The sequence below is a fragment of the Podarcis raffonei genome, chromosome 2, assembly GCF_027172205.1.
Source record: "Podarcis raffonei isolate rPodRaf1 chromosome 2, rPodRaf1.pri, whole genome shotgun sequence".
NCBI lineage: Eukaryota > Metazoa > Chordata > Lepidosauria > Squamata > Lacertidae > Podarcis > Podarcis raffonei.
Window position 1 is genome coordinate 51,646,104 of NC_070603.1, and position 21,772 is coordinate 51,667,875.

Genomic DNA, 21,772 nt, shown 5'->3' on the forward strand with positions numbered 1-21,772 from the left:
CCTACAAATGTGCCAGTAGGGGCTAGTGCGAGGTTAAAGCTGTGCTTGATGTCTTTCCCAAAACCCATAAATTTCTTTGCGGCTCAGATACTTATGTTAGATTAGGATCTACTTCCCCAAAAGGATAGACATCAGAGTAAATTCGTTTGATCAATTGGGAAACGGACTGGCAAATTTATTATTTGTAGAGCTAAAGTGTTTTATCCCACACTTCAGTCGAAAAAGGAGTCCAACATAGCAAGTCATGAGGCAACAAGCATTTTACAAGTAAGCTTCCCTAATTGCTTCTTTACCTATCTGTAGGAAAGCATGGAGCCCACTTTGAAACACAGAATGATTAGAAAACTTCATTCAACAGCCAAAAAGAGAGAAAAGTTTTTGACTATCTGTAAGTAATACACTGCAGTTCAGAGAGTACATGGACAAATTGGAAAGATTTGGGGAGGGGGAGCTACCAGGAAAAAATAGCTAGAATTCAAACTATAGAAAGAACAGCTGAATAACCTCGGAATATTCAGCTCATAAAACAAATTACAGACTCGCTTCAAAAACTAAAGGGATAAGAAGCTGTATGCCTCCATGGGCAGTATCTATTTCATGTCAAATCTATTGGCACATAAATATGCAATAGGCAGGAAGTCTTCATGCCCCTTCATAAACCTTTAATTAGCCCTTGACAAATTGGCACTTTCAAATATTTAACAGGATGTCAGGAAGAAATGGGTGCCTTATGTGCTGAAGAAAGGAATATAGATAATATATAGGGCAAGTGTCAAAGGGGCCCTTAAGTGGTAGGACCTCCAGCTCACACAAATGCCTAAGTGCTGCCAATTCTCTCTCACACCAAACCAGCTTCAGCCCCACAGTCATATTCTGCAACGTTCTAGAGGAGCCCTAGCTTTCCAAGAACCCAAATGGCTTCAGAAGTAAAGAAATGGCAGGAAATCTCTGATATGCAAGTGGAACACCATTCACATGCACCTGGATTCAACCCACTGCAAATGTTTGGAAGAATTTCCTCTCCTCACTACCTTTCAGCAAAGGAACAGGCTCCCCAATTAGGTTCTGGAATATCCCTTTTTGTTGGTTTTCGAATGATCCCTGGCAGTATCAGAGAAGTTTGGGGAAGAAGACATCCTGTCATGGAGCAGAATTTGGCCTCTATGTCCAGCTGGGGTTTCTCGCAATGCTGTGATATTATCGCTGGCCTGACTTCATCCTTCCCTGCTCTCTTATGCTCCATTGAGTTCCCTGGAGAGCCTCCTTGTCACAAAGCAGGAAGCAAGGACCGGAAACTTGGCAACAAAATTCTCCCTTCACAGGAGTGATAGGAAGCATCATAAGTGCCAACAATTCTTGTAAAACTGCTTAATAGCACTGAAGCTTGGGGGTGGGTGAGGACACAGTGCCGGCTGTCAGGAGACAATCCAGAAATGAGATGAAAAACACCAAAATTAGTGTCCAAACACCAGAAACAAAACAGTGAGTCTGGCCCCAAACCAATCTCAAGATAGCTCACTCTATCCCTGTTCAGTGAGAGAATGACGAGCTCACCAGTTGGGCACCAAAGGAGATATGTCTCCCTGCCCACTGACGTCATCGCTGACCTTTCTGAGAATAAATGTCTACCTCATTATTTTAAAGGGAAGACCAGTTTCTGGCTGGCTTGAACAAGCTGTGCAGATAGGGAAGCTACGTGGATTCATATTTCATTGGCCTGAATCCAAAAGGTCAGCCGCACAACATATGGAGCATCCCATTCGAGGGCTTAATATTGTGAATGAGTTGTTCTGGTATCACAAATGGGTTATAGAACCATAGAACTGGAGAGTTGGAAGGGACCCCAAGGGTCATCTAGTCCAATTCCCTGCCATGTATGTGTCACAGTTAAAGAATCCCTGACAGATGGTCATCCAATCATCATTTGGTGAATAACATCATGCAGATGCTTTGTTAAAAAAACACCCTGAGCAAGCAAAGCATAGGTATTCCATGGTAAGTGCCTAGTCTGTATGTTGTACTCCAGGGTGACAATCTTGTACGAAAATGTGCACTACACAAAACTTTTAATGGCATTAAGATGCAGAGCCTGCTGTTGGGGAACAGAGTTAATATATTGATTGCAGTGGTTCCCTCTTAAGTGCCACTCACTGTGCTTTGGTGCCAAACTTGCAAGGGCCAAGAGGTTGGAACATCAACAGGCCTAGACAGGAGAATGGGACAAGCTGCCATCCCTTGATATCCCGTTTCCCTGTCATCTGTGTTATGCAAGGGCCTCAGAAATAATTAGCAACTCATTATAAACATTTCCTGTGGCGCAGACTAGACGTCCGACTCACAGAACTCTTCTTGCAGGCATTCAATGTATTCCCTCAGCCAAGCCATCTTTTTATTATTGTGACGGAGGGAAGCAAGGCCCACCCTCACCTTTCCCTTCAAGCCAGGTTGAGAGGCCTTGGCTCACATGAAAACAAATAAAGCATTAAAATCAGAGAACAAAGGCAAGGCCCAGTGCCAAAAATTACTGTTAACAGCATCTTTCCTTTCCCTCCCTCCAGTTACTGAGCATGTTGAGCAATTCTCTTGCTATCCCAGAGAGGTCCACTGCTATCTCAGGGCCTGCTCTTGTGACTGCACTTGGATTGCTTTATCTTCAGGTTCTGGGAGCATCCAATGGTTTTTCTTCAGATGATAACTAGATAAATACTTTCAGCTCAGGGATATAGCCAATGTGGTACCCTCCAAACATTGTGGACTACAACTCCCATCAGCCTTTGTTAGCATGGTCAATGATCAGGGATGATGAGAGCTGTAGCCCACAAACTCTGGAAGGCACTGTGTTGGTTACCTGGCTTTAGTACATCAAAGGGAGTTTCACTGTGTCTGCCTTAGAACATTTCCCCACGGCACCAGGGGCAGCTATGGCAAACGATCACTAGAGAATGAGCCAACATTTCTGAGGACATCAGAAGAGGCTTATCTTGCAACCTGCCTATCCCATTAGTTTTCATGGGATGAGCAGGATCCACAGCTGCTTTTCACAGTTCTTCAAAAGCAAGGGTTGGATTCAGAAGAAAAGCTTTGGGCTTGCTACAGACATAAGGAGGAGTCGGTGCATGTCCTCCTGAAGGTCTGATCAACAGAGAGATGCTGTGAGACGCACATCAGTCATGCTCCCTCCAGGTGGGCCAAATCAAAGAAACTCTTCTCTTCAAGGTTCTGTCTACAGACTCTTAAGAGCATGTTCATCTTGATATTCACATTTAACAATACAGCATTTGTCATACTAATAAAGCAGTAATTTTAAAAATTGATTCACTGTAACTTATGAAACATATCTGTTTCCAAGCCGTCAGTCACCAACTCACCTTTAATTATGATTTTTATTTTCTGCTGTTGTATCAGGTTTCTTGAATAGTCAACGAGAACCACAGAGAATATATCGGGTACAGATTATTTGATTAACAAATAACATGCCTTTCGGTGCTAGTCTGAATATATTAGAACACCTGCTTAGCATAGTGTTTGTTACATAAACAAAAATGGATTGGACAAAGCCTTCTTTTACGCAATTTCCCTATAAATGTCTGTTTTAATAGTTGCATTGGTATGCAATACAACCTCGGGGGGGGGGGGAGATGAAAACAAGGATTTCAGCCACAGATGCTCGCATTTTCATGATCTCAAATCACCTTTTGGGTGGTGTTTCTGTTGCCAGATCAGCCCCTAGATAGGAGGGCTGACAAATGTCCCAGATTCTAATAGTTTGTCTCACTTTTCAGGCTCCAGGCTCCTTGCAGCTAAAGAGGGGAGGTTGCTTTTCAAATCCCACTTCATGTTCTGCACAATCAATATTATTTACTTACTTACTTACTTAATTAATTAATTGACAGCCTACCTGCATTCTGTGGCCACTAAGCATGCTCAGTCTGTCCACATCACTTGGTTTTTCCCCTAAAGTTGTTGTTGCTGCTGCTGCTGCTGCACTTCTCCAAACTTTGGAGTTCACCTGAGCATGCAGATTCCCCTTGCTTGTGTGTGGATGCTGCTATTCGTCGACATAAGGACCAGCACTTGGAGAACTGAAATCGCTAATAGTATTAGTCTATATGATGATGGTCCTACAAACTGGGTCCTTGGATGACTAACCGTATTCTTTGGTATTATAAAAAGTCTTTTGTAGCTAATAGAAATAATGTATTTTTAACTATTTTCATTTAGATCGGTACGTGTTTCCCCATTTGTGTCTCCCCACCCGGAGACACTAGCAGATTGTTTGCATTTTGTAAATGCACGCAGGAATGTAAAAGGTGACATAAATATACTGTAAGTCTTGCTTATGAAATGTTAAGAAAGTACATGTAAACAAACATTTATGAGTGCATGATTAATTAAAAATGCTTCCTTGACCTTCTCCCACCTGCTGATGCACTGAGGCCAACACTACACTGGAAGGCTGGCAGTAAAGCCATGTACTTTAACACGGATAGCTAAGTCTTCATAAAAGCAATTGTTGTGCATACCAGTTTAGTAGTTTATGGATCCTACTAAAGGGCTGCCATCTTGGCATTTCCACCAATCCCAAGAAAGTCAGTTGCACTACTCTGGCCCAAGTGCCTTGATGACTGCAGCTGAAATTATCTTGCTACTTCCTGTCACTTTATGGTTTAATCACAGGTTGCTAATTAGCTAGAAAGCACCTGCCATACAGCAACAGTGAGCACAAAAGGATTGGAAGACCTTGGAACAGTTAAATTAGAGTGCATGCGTCTGATAAAGCAGAACATATTAGAGTTTGCCAAACCTGCAATTTAGACATCTGTTGCTGTCATCATAGTCCTACATATGGAGGCACAAAGATTTAAGATGGGTGCAGACCATGGGATAAGTTGTTTAAACCTGGTAAAACACTGTTTCTAGAAAGAAAGAAAGAAAGAAAGAAAGAAAGAAAGAAAGAAAGAAAGAAAGAAAGAAGCTAGCTTGGAAGGGACCTTCAAAATCACAATTCGTCCTCTGAATTCCATAAGTATAAGCCACCCTGGCAGATACTCAGTTTATTGAGTTCTTATAATTCCTGCTTCCCAATCTGCTAGGGATATACTCATTGAAATTCCTGAAATCTAGTTTACCCATCCTGAGACAGAGCATGCTAACCCACTTTCTCTATCTTACCATATTGTAGAGAAACATTTCAAATTATGTTGAAATCAGAAGGTATATACCGTATTCCTCTATCCATTAATCCAGTTTCACCATAAAAGAAATCTAAGCGGTGGGAGAATATGTCAGTTTAAATTGCTCTCAATTTCTATTTTTTTCCCAATTTTATGTGCTGTTCTCCATATTTCTACATCAGTCTGCATTTTTGGTCATGAAAATATTTCAGCATTTTTATACAAATTTATATATTACTGTACACATTTTTATATGTACTTTTGCCCACTATACACATTTTTACAAAGCATTTTCCCTAATTTGATGCATCTGTGTGTGCCAATATCTGCATTTATATGCGCATTTTACCAAAGTATATCCATTTTTGTACATATTAGTTGCTGAATGACTGTATTGCAAAATTCAGAGAATTGTGAATATGTAAGTGTGTTTTGGTTCATGCATTGTTTCAGAAAATGTAAATTCTGCAGCTTTGCCTTCAAATGTGAATTGAATCAAATTGATCACTTTTCCCTAGTACAGGGATGGGTAACCTCAGACCAAGGGACTCAATGCAGCAATCCAGGCCGCCTCTCTCTAGCCCACATTCCTCTCCCTAAGCCACATCTACAACTTGGCACTCTTCTTCTGGCTGTTATTGTTGTTGTTTTGCCTGGCTGGAATAAGTCATTGAACTGTGTTAATGTCTCTTGCTTGCCTGGTTAGAGGCAGGAGAGTGGCATGTGTTTAAGAAACTGTTTTTGTGTGGCTAAAATGTAACCTATGGTCCAATGATATAATATTTGAATATTCTAGCTTTCCAGCACCAGCAGAGATAACAAACAACAGTAACAATCCAAAATATCAATGCAAGAGAGTCTAGCTGTTCAGACACCTGCAATGAGAGCATAGAGTATATCTGTAAAGTTCAGCAACTTTATGTGCAAAATAACCACAATTGTTTAAATGACTAATTAATAAGGTGGGAAGGAACAATAAAAGAACATTTGAATTATTACATTACATAAAAGCCTTAAAAGGGCCCTGCTAGATCAGGCCAAAGGCTTATCTGGTCCAGCATCTTATTCTCAAAATGGCCAACCAGAAGCCTATGGGATAGGAAGCCTGCAAGCAGGACCTGAGCACAACAGCAGCTTGCTCATTTTCCCACTCACTGTTGTCTTTGGTTTTGCCTACCACTGGCTTGTGGCATACCCAGAAGGATTTGCTCATGAAGGATGCAATCTTCAGGCTGAAGAAAGGTCCCCTGTTCCAGACTGGAAACAGTTTAATTTACCTTTTAAACAGAAACTTTACTTTACCTTTGGCTCTTAAAAAAAGCAGGTATTTCATAACTTGTAAAGCTATGGTGTGGTGTAGTATATCCAGGACCAGCCCACCCACGAGGTGAGATGAAGTGACAGGATCCACAGGGGCAACAGATCTCAATGCTGATATTTCTTTCCCCCTCCCTTGTTCCTATTGTAGATCTTCACTCCTTGGCAGGGAGGGCGTGCCATTGTGTGGTTTGTCTCGGGGACCAAAATGTCTTGGGCTGGCCCTGAGTATTCAACATCCTTCTCTTGCAGGTGTGTAAAGCTCCTGTGTATTCTTATTTAATTAAACTTGTCAGTCACTTGTTGCACAAAAATGGTCTCCAAGTGACTTACAAGTAAAATACATTATAATAGCATGTAGCACCTCCAGAAGTCATGTGGCACATTTACGCAGAAACAAATATTATTGTACTAGTGATCACGTTTACCTCCTATTTAGACCCCTTGACTCAGCAGCACTGTGGCATGGGGTGAATAAATCTAGAACTAATTTGAGGAAATGCAACTGTGAATGCAAAATTCTTTGGATTCCACTTTAATTCTAATTGTCAACAACTAGTTGCATGCAGCAGCCCTGATTGGAGACGGGAATTCTCAAAACATAAAAGGGACATAGTAACAGCTTCATGGGGTGGGGGGAGACATAGGAAGCTGGCTTATTGATCCAGCCAGCACTGTCAATATAGGCTGGCAGTGCCTCACAAGGATATAAGATAGTGATTTCTCCCAGCCCTGTCTGGAGCTGCCAGATACTGAACCTGGGACATTCGGTGTGTAAATCAGATACTCCACCAGCTAAGTTACATCCCTTCCCCAAACTAGTACAAATTAGCATCATGATGCAGGCGCTGGATTAAGTAAACATAGGGCTGCCATGCTGACATTTCAAATTGAGGTCTGGGTGAAATTTCCTAACGTGGTGCTTTGTCCTGGATCTTTAGCAAGTCAATGGAAAATTCCTGTTCTTTTCTTTTGTCGTAAAAAAAAGCTCAAAAACTTTTGAGTTCCTCAACAATTTTGGGGTGCCCTGGTTTTTACTTTTTGAAATATGGCACCCCTAGTAAACATCTACATTGCAGGATGTGGTACAGATGTATAGTTAGCTCATAATGTTTCAATTGCAGTAGTGACAGGGGAATGTGACTTCTTAACTTGTTATTGGGAGATCTTGTATATCTCATGAAAAGACACACAAAAATGAATGGCCATAAATTCTGGATTTGAAGCTTGTTCCTATTTTTCTTTATTGCACATAAATACCTAATAAAAGCTGGCCAGCTTAGGATCAGTACAGCAGCATGAGGAGAAATGAGACAATGGTTTACTTGGCTAGGTTAGGCATAGTCGTAACTCATTAGCCTACAGAATTTTACAAGAGGTCAGTTGTAGAGTGTGCATAATGTTTTTTTTGACCAAGCTATTCCACAACATAAATCACAGAGAAGAACTGAAAAGTTATGGGAGTTTCGCAAGACCATTGGAACATCGGCTTCCATGGTTTGTCATTTACTGTAGGAAATACCAGTAGAATATCAGGTTTGTTTCAGATCTACCTGCAGATCTTTATTCATGACATGTTCTCCTTAATGTCTCGTGCCACGTTGTTGACAAAACTGCGTACAACTTAAGTGGCAACAATCCAACAAGGATCCTGTAAGCCATCATTTAGGATCACTCCTCTGCAGACACAGACACGTTTTATATTCTCTGACGAAATACATTTTGCTGTCGAATAATCTGATGATACTATGACCTGCTTCACCAAGAGACTAGCCAGGGCCAGCCCACCAATTAGCTACACACAGACCTGCGTCTCAGTCTGCAGATGAGGAGGTGATACGTCACTCCTTTTCTGCCAGTTATTTTAAATTTATTTAACTAAATTTATGTAGCACTCAATTGTAGTAAAATCTTGGTTTACAAGAAATATTAAAATTATCAATAAAAAGTAGCTAAAACCGTTAAAACTAATTAAAATTAGCAATACATGAAATCAAAGTGTGTCCCACATCTATGTGTAATAGACAATAATCTGCCCAGCTCTGCAGTGGCCATATGTGAAAGTAACAGAGAGGAGAATGTTTGGAATTATAGGGCAGCATGATCAGCTTCTACAGTGTAAAATCAAATTAGATTGATTTTACTTTAAGTGCAATGTCAAAGATCACAGTTCAGTCTATAATTCAATGCTGTAGCAACCAAAGTCATTTTATGCCAACTTAAATATTTCCACGCTATCTATTTTACTTTTTAGGAGAAAGTATATAACGTGCTTGCGGTTATGCTTACTTTTGCTTGGTAATAACTGAAGGCAATAACATGTCCAAGCAGCTGATAGAAATCACTCCTACTGCTGAGATTGCATGCTGCTGACAACTTCTTATTGCATCAGGAAACACACCCGTTTTTCCAGAGAGTCCTGATGTTGAAAGGAAGGCATGAGGTTAATGTAAGGAAGGGAAAAGGCTTATAGGCGAGATCACAGGAAAAGTATGTTCCTGCTCCAACCTTCATAGATTTGGGAACATAACTGCAGCATCTGAACAGGAAAGGGATTTGGGGATTTCTGTGGAAAAAAATGCCTGATTGGTGTAATCTGTAATATCAAGACAATACATTCCACCCGTTCGTGTCTACTGTGCTTCCTGTCCACAGTGGCATGCTAGGATTGGGAACAGACACTGCTTCTCTAAAGGAAGCCTCTTAAAGTATGGAAGGGAAGAGTCATCTGCATGTTTTTAACATTCGTTTTAAGATTATTTATTCCCTCAGCTGCTACAATTCAGAGATGCACTCTCTGTACCATTTTGTCTGGGACCATTGGAAAAAATAAGAGATAAACAGACTCTCACTGTCAAATCAGAGGAACAGAGCAACCCTTGAGAAGTAAAGGCATGTTTACAGTGAGGGAAGATGAAGAAATGTGTACCAAATCCTTGTTAATTTTGCCGTTCTCCTGGGGAGCTAGAACCTGGTTTGCACAATGCTTTTGACAGCATTCTTAACTCACAGTCATGCAAATGAAGAGTGTGATGCATGAGCTGTAGAGTGACCATGTGTCCTCTTTTAGTGAGGGCAATCCTCTCCATTTCAGGGAAAGCAGACATGGTGCCCTCCAGATGTTGTTGGACTAGAATTCCCATCAGCCCCTTGCAGCATGGCAAATTATCAGGGAGGGTGGGAGCTGTAGTTTAGCAAATCTGAGGGCAACACATTGGCTCGAGATTAAGAGTCTTGTGCTCTACTGAGTGAGCTATCTGTCAAAAAACAACAACAACTTATAGACAGCAAAAGCTATAAAACCCAGGCAGCTAGAGACCATCTCATTTTTCATTAAAAAGCATTATGGAAGAGGATTGTTTTAGCTGACACCAGAAAGGAGAGCAAAGAGAGTCAGGTACAGTTTCAAAGTCTGGGGGCTGCTGTAGAGAAGGCCTCGACTAGGGTTGCCATACATCTGGAATTTCCCGGCGTTGGAAATAGTGTCTGGCAGAAATTGCTGAAACATCTGGGGAAATTCAGATATACAGCAATCCATGTTGGCAGTTTCATTTTTCGTGGTTTTTCTTAAAAATAGCTCAAAAATGTCATTTTGCACTAATAATAAAAAAGCTCAACAATTTGGGCAAAACTAATTTTCACTTTCTGAAATATGGCAACCCTAGCCCTGACCATATAATTTGATTGCTAGAAATATGATGAGGCAGAAGAAGTAATTCCAACTACAGTGGTACCTCGGGTTATAGACGCTTCAGGTTATAGACTCCACTAACCCAGAAATAGTACCTCAGGTTAAGAACTTTGCTTCAGGATGAGAACAGAAATCGTGCTCTGACAGCGCGGCGGCTGTGGGAGGCCCCATTAGCTAGAGTGGTACCTCAGGTTAAGAACAGTTTCAGGTTAAGAATGGACCTCCAGAACGAATTAAGTTCTTAACCTGAGGTACCACTGTATTGTTCTTAAAAAGTACTTGAATTTAATCTAGAATCTATCCTAAAGTAAGGTCTTTGCACCTTGCTCTACCTAATTCCTGAAAAGAAAAGAAAAACAAACAAAAACAAATCTAAAATGGCACACTGACTGTGAATCAGCTTTTGCAATATGTACCCTGAGGGGATTGTGTCATGCTTTCTGCCCTTTGCACGGCTTTTCTCTGTAATATCTCACTGTCATTGTCTGCTCACAACTAAGATGCTCTCCCACCACTGCCCATCCAGCTACATTTTATACATACATTTCAAACAGCTCTGCTTGAAGAACAGAGAGCAGAGGGTACATGACTTTTGCAACATGAATGATTTTTGTAATAACAGACATTTGCTTAAGTGAAGTTTTCTGAGGCCTGGAGAGCTTTCCTAGTCCTTACTCTTAATGGCCTCAAATTAGACATTGATGTTGGGAGGCATTTAGAGAAAAGAAAAGCAAGTGGAGAATACGAGCACGGCTCAGATACATTCTCCACAAAGTGTTTCGTTTTGATTTGCAATGAGTTGCCCACAGTCAGACCAGACCTTTTATTAAAAGCCATTTTTTTACAATGTTGATTATTTTAATTGCCCTCATTACAGACAACGAGCACTTAAAAACTTTAAAAGCATTTCTCTCCATCTCCTGGCTTTTATTCATTCCCATTTACAAAAGACATAATGGTAAACACTTTTAAAATGTTAGAGATAAGCTCCCAATTTCGGAACGGAACGGGCCTTTGAAGTGCTCTAGTGCTGAGCAAGTAATCCACAAGTTTAGGAGTCAAAAAAAGAATCAAGCAGAGATTTAAAAATGTCTGAAACTGTTTTTCGAGGGGAATTGTTGTAAAAGAGGGATGAGGAAATTCTGGCCTCAATATTGCTGGACTACAACTCCCATCATCCCTGACCATTGGTCAAACTGGCTGAGTCTGACTTGTGTGGGAAATCTACAGGATTGGGAGGGTCACAGATTCCATCTGTACATTGCAGCCATCTATTATGCATAGGCAGTTGCCCCATGCCGAAAATTGCCACCATTATAATGACATTTTGAGTTGTATTGTTTTCTGTGGTATTCAGGACCAGCCACAGCTGAAGAGATATGCCAAGATAGTTGTGTTACTGGTCAATCTGTAAAGTGTGGCTAAACCAGAAATCAACAGCAATCTCTAAGTTGTTCCAACAGGTAGTGTGTGTGTGTGTGTGTGTGTGTGTGTGTGTGTGTGTGTGTGTAAAAGATACAGTATCATGAGTTGTTTTTCTTAGTAGTCAGCTATAAGTCTGGTCCAAGCTATTTATTTTTATTGAAATCCTTTTTATTTTGCTCCCCAATCCTGTCCCCCATGGAGAAGGCTTAGTTGTGTGAAATGAACTTCCACAAATTCTGGCCACATCAATATTCATCCCTTTGTAAACAGAAACTGCCCCGCTGCTTAGAGCCACTTCAGGTTATTTATATTGATTCAGCAACCGTTAATGATTGATTACAGTGTTCCTCAAAGCTAACATTTAACAAGAAAACTTGATTGCCTTTCTTGTTTTCTGCCTCATAGAACATTCTGTCATTTTGTAAATGAAAAATCACATGGTTAACTTTTTAATAATTTCCATTTCCAAAGAATTTGCATCTTGCTGTTTAATTGAATGTGGTATTAGTATATTGCACACGTCCATACTCTCCAGAAAAACCTCCAGAGGAAACGATTAAAAAAAAAGCTAATGACCAAATTCTGTCTAATGAAAGCCACTAAAGAAAGCAGTGTGGTGCATTTAGGTCTCCAGGCAGGGCCTGCCCTACCACAAGACAGAGAAACTGAACAGCACCTATTGATTGAATGCTGCTTCTGCTTCTTGGGTTCCAGACCAGAGTATGGAAGCACAAACTGGAAGCCCAAGGCCAGATTCATATTGCTGGCTGTCCTAAGGTAACTTTCAGGCAGTCATTTCATGGTCAAAGTTCACATTAAACCCATTTCCCAGTTCATCAAGGTTATCTCTGTTCTGGTGCCACAAGAACAGAGACCTTTCTGGGCACATGATGGTGGTAAATCAAGGCAAGTGGTCTACCCATGTACAAGAACAGGCTTCATGCAGCAGACGCCCATTATGGTGTGAACATCCCCAAGTCCCCTCAGGCTGGGAAAATGTGGCTGTGTTTTTGTAATTTCATGCAGCCAAATTTGTTATGAATTGTTGTGAAACCTTTTGTTGGCCTCCCTTATTCATCAGCTCAGCAAGAGACAAATTAGAATGAAATTAAACTGCTCTTGAAGGCAAAAGCTATTTAATGATTAAACCTCTTCCTCATTAAAGATGAAACTAAGTGAAGCATATTTACTCGCAGCTGAACGAGCCTGCCTGGTGCAGGCTCTGATCGCTGAGTAGGGAATGGGATCGAGAGACGGCCAGCCACAAACTTCTAGTTATCAGCACCCCCAAAACTCCTTTGCTGTCCACCAAGTGTGCTTTCTTTCTCAGAAATTATGTTGCTGAGCACAGAGAATAGGGCCTTTATGGTGGTGGCATCCTCATTCTACCTTGTTTATGGGAACTTAGGGTTCACAGGAGAAGCTGGGCAGTGTCCTCGCAGGAACCCAAGACACTCAAAGGACCTACAGGGCCTTGGAGAGTTCACAGGGTCCAGTGACCTAGCTTTGCAAACTGTTGTCTTGGCAAGCACCTAGTTCCAACTGAAACCCCTATATATGTTGTCTGAATTATTAGTCTTTAACCAGTGGGTCAGGACCTACCAGTGGACCATGACTAGTGATGGGGCTTACTTCTTGCCCGTGCTCATTTAGTGTTTGAGATTCTCATCAAACCTGCTCACTTCATGTTGATGCTTAGTCTGCTTTAGCATTCTGTGCTTCACTTGTACACAACGACAGTGAACTGAGAAGAGTTACAAGCTTAAGCTCAGAGATTGAGAACAATGACTACAGTTCAGAGTGAAAAGTTCATCAGAAGATTGATATTGAAGACTGCTCATGAACTCCTGCATGTAACGCAGGAGATCTGTTTCTGCGTGAGTGTGGAGGAAGCTTCGATGGCTCTTGCTCTTTATTTTGCTCACTTTTAACAAACTTCCATCCTCATCCCTAGTTGCAAGGCCATCTGGTTTGCAGCAAAGCTATTGCCACCATGCTGAGTGCCAGCAACATTAACCAGACCAAAGGTGCTAGTGGATTTTCCACAGGCAACTGTTGGACCACTGTGAGAACAGGGTGCTGGGTTAGATGGGCCATTGCTCTGATCCAGTGGGCTCTCTTGTATGTTCTTAAAATCAAAGCACAAGCAGAAGAGTTCTGCAACAAGTCAGCAGTGGGGCCAAACTAAAAGGTTTGGCTTATAATGGAATCTATCCCTATTTTGATCTCTCTTTCCTCTTGTTAATGCTGCCGTATAAGGAACCTATTCAGCGCCCATATTTCTTCACCCAAACTGTCCACCGCCTTAAAGCAGAAGATAATCAAGGCCTCTGCCAAAGATTCATAAGCCACATAGAACTGGTGGGCAGGCTTTCTATTTTACCACCTCTACTTATGACTAATTTTTTAAGTAGGCCTGCAAGATAAATCAGCCTCATGAGTCATCAGGACAAAGGAGCCTATCTCACTCAACCACACCTGCTAAAATGATTTGGGAAAATTCGGTACACTTTGAGATACCAGCATCAATTGTTTCTTTATCTTGCCATGTCTTGCCGGAGCTTTCCATACTGGCACAACAGGAGTGGGGGGAATCCTGTGATTTGATACTGTGTCTTCTTGCACAGGCACAAGGAAAGGGAGCAGAGAGACCAATTTAGCAAGGGTGGTAGTTTCCAAGGAATGAGACAGCTCTTTCAGGCCTTACAATGTTTGTGTAGGTCTGGTGAAGGAGTGTGTCTATGCGACAAAGGGGGATTTGAAAAGAAGAAAGAACTCATGGGTACAGAGTATGTATCCAAGGAGGATTAAAGAGGCGTGGATATTAAAGTTTTACTCTAATTGTTTATTGTAGCCAAAATCCCATGACAACAAATGGTTCTCTTTTCTTTCTTTCCTGCAGAGTACTTTCCGTTCCTCACTGTGGCTTTGTTGAAATGCCTTTTTTATTTTTTTATTTGCTGACTTCGTTTTTTTCTGTAAATAACAAGTATCACAAATTGTCCCTACAGCTATTTTGGACATCATTCACTTCCTGAATTCTCCCTGTGAAGCTGAGTAATGGTTCAAATTCTCCTCAGTTTTATTATTTATTATTCCTTAGAAATCTGTCATAAAATTGCACTTATCAGTCTGTATCTAAACGATTGCCAGTTCACTTTACTATGAATGGCCTTTTATAGTTTAGGAAGCTTTATGACACTAGTCAGAGACTATAGAGTACTCCTTCCCCTCAAAGTACTTGACATCCCTAAAGAAAAGCTGCAGAATGACAGAAGATGGGAAAGGCAAGTGATAAATTTTGTTTGGGTTCAGATAATCAGGGTTTTGAGCTTTTCTTTTTTTGTCATAAGGGGCCATTTTTAGGCTGGCAATTTTCTTCAGAGACTCAGGCACTATGTTTCCTCATTGCTTCTTTGGGCTTGCTTACACAAGATCATTTTTTATACCCCCCAGTGATTGTTAGGTGGAAAGTGTCAAGTGCTCCAAATGCCTTTGAGCAGAAAGATGTCTCTACAGAGTTTACTTGTCATTGGATGATAAAGGATGGGAGGTTTATAGCAACTTCCATATATCTATATCTATATCTATATCTGTTTCTTACTATATAATAAAATTATAAGGCTGTCATATGAACAGCAGCAGGATGACAGAATAGGAGGCAGGTGGATTGAGCAAGGAGGCAGATGGGTATACCAGGCAGGCAGAGTGAGAAAGGCAGGGTAGACCAGTCCTTAACAGCTACCCTGCGTTGCAGACCTATTATAGTAGGTTGATACCAGGGCTGCTTCAAGACATTTTGTTGCCTGAGCTGATGGACAAAACAGTCTCCCCCTCTCATTCCATATACAGAATGTGACCGGATTGGCAGTTACCGTATTTTTCGCTCCATAAGACGCACCAGACCATAAGACGCACCTAGTTTTTGGAGGAGGAAAACAAGAAAAAAAATATTCTGAATCTCAGAAGCCAGAACAGCAAGAGGGATTGCTGCGCAGCAAAAGCAGCGACCCGTGTTCCTGTTCTGGCTTCTGGGATAGCTGCGGAGCCTGCATTCGCTCCTTACTGCATTCCCCTTACTTTTTAGGAGGGAAAAAGTGAGTCTTATAGAGCAAAAAATATGGTAACTCTTATTTTAGCACCAGTGATTAGACATTTTCCACCCAATGGCTAACTCAAGTACAGAGAAGGCTAGCTTAGGGGAATCAAGGAGGATTGTGGTGGTGGGGAGGTGGCTGCTGCCACCGGCTGGCAACTTCCAGCTGAGGCAGTTGTCTCACTCAGGCTAATGATAGGGCTGGCCCCAGAATGTAGCTTTTGGCACCTCTCAAAGGAAGAGAACATTCATTGAGAAAGTACCTGAACGTGTTTACTCAGAAGTGAATTCCTTTAAGTTCAGTGAAACTTTCCAGTAATGTTAAGATTGATATATAGATGGTTTGTAAAAGAAGAGGGAAATGTATAAACAAATGCTATGAAACAAATTGGAGCAAAACTCCTTTAAACAATGGCAGAAAGAATTCTCTCCCATCCCCCAGAAAGAAGATAATCATTTCATTAGCAAGGCAAATGGATACCAAATGAAAAAAGCTGGTATGTAATGGCTCGTGGGAGGGGTAAATCCAGGTAGCAAAGCACATTTCTCAAGATTATGTTGCAATTTGCTTCATTTATTGTCAAAATATATTTTGAGTTCCATTGTTTTTTCCAAGGTTTTGTCAGAACTGAACTTTTTCCTTTTACAATAGTTGCCTCACAATGCAGAAGGAAGTTATTGCTTCTCACATTTAATTGCCATGGTAACCAGTTTATGACTCCAAACCTTCACAAAGAGAGACCATGAGATGCAAACACAATTCTTTCCCCCACAACAAGGACAATTCTTAGCCTTAGGGAGACAACATGAAAGCAATATATATAGGGATTAGGGAACAAATTTTGCTTGAGTAAACTCTTCACTATAAGAAGATACATATCCAGACAGAAATGACCTCATTTTCAATCCGATACCACAGTCTACTTTGAACTATGGCTGCAATAATACATGATACATCACAAGGAAAAACAAAATATATCAGCCGAGAGTGCACCTTCCCATGGCAGGCAATCAAATGATGACAATTATTGACCCATCATCATTCACACTGAAATGCAACTTAAAGCTGGTAAAACTCCAAGTGCTCCTGAAAATTATGATATTGGAGTATATTGGGTCTTGTTAAAAAACAACAGCAACCAAATCACTATAAATCTTGATTGCTCTGTGCAGCACTTATTCTCATAGCATTGTTGTGAACTGAATAAAGAAAGTTCTCCTTTATGCAGAATTGACTTATCTGTGTTTATAAAGATTATGCCAGAACACACCACCATTTTATTTATATTGAACTAGCCAAGCACCTATCAGTTTGATGGGCTGCAGGTGGGCAGAGTGAAAAAGGGAGGCACACCCCCCCCCATGCTGGAATTATTTCATTGCAGTGCAGCACTGCTGACAAAGATTTCGGAGAAGGATGGACAATGTGTCCACAGCCCTTGGGTTGTGCTGGGATTTCTACAGTGTGTCATCCCTCACCCCCACATTAAGAGGAAACAATGAAACTGATCTGAAACGACTGGGTTTTCTGAATATGTGCATAGGAATGGATGCAGTATATTCAGGGCCCCACTTAGCAGAACGAGCTGGACCACCACTAAATGCAGCAGGGATGGATTGCCAAATTTTGAAGTAAGTGAAACAGTATATGTACCCATCCAAATTGCTGCTGGTCTGTGCCAGGTACTCCCATTAAGTTTAGAGTCTAAAGTTACCTAGTTACACCACTGAAGGAAAGGCAGATTCTGAGTTCCAAATAGTTTTAAATATTAAAAAATATATATTTCATGATCTGTTAGTTAGCTGCCCTGGACACAGAATTGACATGTGCCTCCTGTGGTGTTCGTATGGAGCCCTTGATCATTTCACGGACTATTGACCCATACACCCCTAATCCCCTGCCAGCAACCAGGTCCTCCCTGGTAAATCACTTAGTCTCAGTCAGGTTCTTAAGTTAACAATGAAGATTGTAGTTTATTGCAAACACAAATAAACATTAAATGCACTCGAAATGAAGAAGAAGAAGAAGAAGAGGAAGAAGAGTTTGGATTTGATATCCCGCCTTTCACTCCCCTTTAGGAGTCTCCAAGCGGCTAACAATCTGCTTTCCCTTCCTCCCCCACAACAAACACTCTGTGAGGTGAGTGGGGCTGAGAGACTTCAAAGAAGTGTGACTGGCCCAAGGTCACCCAGCAGCTGCATATGCAGGAGCGGAGACGCGAACCCGGTTCCCCAGATTACGAGTCCACTGCTCTTAACCACTACACCACACTGGCTCTCTAATGCTGTTACCCTTTACCCTCTTAGTCTTATTTTATTTTGTCTCTAACTCTTTTACCTCCCCTCACACAAGAACCAATGTACTAACTGTCTCTCTATTTCCATCTGTCTGCCAACTGCTTTCCCAACGGCTTTTCCCATCTGCTTCTTCCCAACCAACTAACTAACTAAACCTCGGGCTAAGCCCTTTTATAAACAGGTAGGCTCTGCCTCTGGCTTTTCTATTGGTCTACCTATTAACTCTTTCTCTCCCCCTGTACAGACATTTTCAAAAGAACAGGCAAACGCCACACTCCATTGACAGCTGTGAGTCCAAAATGACTCCCAGGCTGCGCACCTGGTCCTTCAGGGGCACAGTTACCCCATTCAGGACCAGGGAGCCGCCCACACCTGCCCGCCCCCTGTCCTCCCAAAACAGTACTTCTGTCTTGACAGGATTCAACCTCAATCTGTCCAACCACCTCCAGGCACTCACACAGGACCTTCATCGCTTTCACTTGTTCCGATTCGAAGGAGAGGGAGAGCTGGGTATCATCTGCATATTGATGGACAGTATGTTTTTTGGAAACCAGTACAGAAGGGCAAACTACGTGACAAATCTCACATCTAGATTGGACCTTAGAAAAGCATTAAATAGAATTGTACTTTGGGTTAAAATAGGTCATGGAGAATCAGAAACTAAAATAGAACTGATGGGAAGGAACTGATTATTCTCTCCCTCTCTCTTTCTCCTTTAATTGCTATAATGTTTGTTGCTTCCAACTGGAAGAAAAAAGAATCTCCTAAAAAGGAATGGTGGTGCAGTGGGATCTGGGCAGGGTTGTGTGTTAAGAGTCAGTAATGTTGTGCACCTCCTGAGTCCAACGTCTCCATTGCAGGGCATGTTGCCAATTCCTGGAAGCTTCTGCCCTTGATGCTTGTCTTCCTTGTTGTGGCTGCTACACACTCACCTGTCCTTGTCAACTAGACAAGCAGAAAGAGGAGCAGTGACCTCCTCACCCCTTGTCCTCTTCCTCTGGGAGGTGATGTGAACTTGACCCACAGAGAGACAGCAGAAAGGCAGCAGCAACAGTGATGAGGATGAGGCAATGGGGTCAACTGAGAGCATCTTGCTCAAGTGCATCCCTACAAAAAAGCAGGAACTGGAACTGAATCTGAGACAGAACATATGTGTGTTAGAAACCCTTTCTTGCATATTTACCAAAAGGGCATCAGATGGTCAGCAATGTGGGACAAGTGGATTTGTCTGTCAATTTTTGGGATAAAGCAGATCCATTTATTTTGCTTTCTGTGTCATGAGTCTATGTTATAAAATCATTTCTTTTTCTTTGAAGAGTTAGTGAGGCTACAGAGTGGTCTTTGCCAACCTGGTGCCATCCGGATGCCTTGGCTCACTTCTGCATGACCATTCATCCTGATTCGTTTACGTGACATTTTCAGGTAGATTGTACAACCTCAGCTGTTTGTCAAACATTCATTGTACTTTGTTTGCAGGGATGTTATACAATACCAAATGGAGCAGTTGGGATTCCACATTTCCCAGTGTGCTCTCTTGATACTCTTCATTTCACAGAAAGTATGATTTTGGTGGCGGCGGCGGGGAAGTAGGTTGAGCAAGGGTTCCCAATCCACTTGAATTTGCTGGTGTGTTACTGAATCCCACCTGGAAGCAGCCTTGGACTACAACTCCCATCAGCACAAACCAGCATAGTTGTTGTTCAATACATCTGGAAAGCACCAGGCTGATGAAGGGTGCAAACAAATTATTGGCTCCAAACTGAAAGTTTTCCCCCCTCAACAGTACACACTATACATTTAAAGCACATTCAAAACACATTCTTTCCCTCATAAAATCCTGGGTGCTTTGGTTTGCTCCTCACAGATTACAATTCCCAGCACTCCTTAATGAACCACAGTACCCAGAATTCTTTGAGGGGTGTAATGTGCTCTGAATGTGTTTTAAAGGTATAGCGTGTATGAGAAGCTAGTTTCTCGCCATTTCTCTGCATCCCTTTTCTGCCTTTGTTCATAACCCTCCACTTTCAGAGATCCTTCTTCTGTATGTATACACAGAGAAGAAATGGAGCAGGCTGCCAAAGGGCTCAGCTGCACAAATGGCATTCTAAAGCCACCACTTGCTGATTCAACAAACATCTTCCATGTTTTCTTTTCATATCTGGCCATGGGCAGAAGACCAGTAAACACAGAACAAATGAAAAATCTCTTGAATGCAAAAAGCACCTGCAAGTTTAGGAACCTCAAGCTCTGGCTTAAAATAGGCGAGGAAGTATTACTCAGAACGTCCACAAAGCCTTTTTGATGTGATCTGTAAACAAGGGAAATAGCCATAGCAGCAGTCGGCTGAACAGTATACCTAGAACTAACATGACCAACTCTATCCCTTGCTGGGCAACTTCAGTGCAAGTAACATGGGTGCAGTACATTGGGGCAGGGACAGTATGTGAAGCCAACTGTGTCCCCTGGGAAACAGATAGTATATAGAGCACTGCCAGGTGCTGATTCAGTGAACCCCTTGCAGATCACATTATGTTCTTCCCATCAGCCAGAAGGGTGAGATGGAGCTTTGCCTTGCCAGGATGGAACTCCTGTCATGCCCACCAGCCAGGATGGTGAGTAAACTAGTGTTCTCTGTAGCAGGCAATGTTTGTGAGTCCACACCCCCTTCATGGATGACACTTGGGAGCAGCTGGTCATTCTGAAGGCTAACCTTCATTTGCTGGAGTTCCTAGACATTTGGCATGGGGTGAGCTGCATACTGCCATGTCTAGGGCAAGCATTGCTGCTCCTGCCCACACAATGCCCCCCACTCACTGCTCCCAATGCCTCCTGCCTGAATATTGGCTTCCTCTATATTATATTATTTACTATTGTAATTAACAGGATTTGTTTGCAGGGTTCATCAAAGTCTCTAATAAGTTTACCTACAATATGAAATATACATTAAAATTCTGATAAAATCAGGTGTTGAAGTATATTATAGTTTCTGTGCCTGTCAACCACCATGTTCTTCTCTCCCCCAACTAAAAAAAAAATCTAGCACATTTTGCGTGTTGAAATTCTCCTATGCCAAACCAAAAGGCTGCCTGCTACCACCTAGTTTTTCTCTCTCCTAATCTGCACCCCACTTCAGTGGGGGCACACATTGAAACCCAAAGCACTGCTGTATCTGTAGATACATCTGCCTGCTAAATCTCTGCCTGTTTTTCCCCTCAAATTGTACCAATATCTGGTCTGCTGCTAATATTTCTTGCTTATCTCTACCTTTTTTGGTATCAGGCCACCCTCAGGCACTCATATGTAGGAACCCTACAAAAGCTGGAATGTCTTCCTGCCAACCCTTCCCTCCTCGCTTGCTGTTTCTCTGCCCCCAAACGCCACCCATTTCAATGAGAGATCCTGATGGCCACTGTGACCATGTGCTCCTGTGCATGTCCACTGAATCTGTATCCAAGTACCAGGGTTCTTCTTGGCTCCATGAGAGACAGATGCTGCCCATACTCCGTAGATGCCTGCTGCAGAAAGGTCCCTGCTGCTCACTGCCTGATGGGGAGAGAGACTGTCCATTGTGACTTCACACTGATGCTGCTTGCCTGAAGGAGAGAAACCAGCCATTGTGCCCTCATGATGATGCCTGATGGAGAGAGAGTTGTTATTGTGACCTCATGCTGATGTTGCTAGCCTGAATGAGAGAGACGCCCATTGTGACCTCACACTGGTGCTGCTTGCTCGAAGGAAAGAGAGCAGGCATTGTGCCCTTATGCTGATACT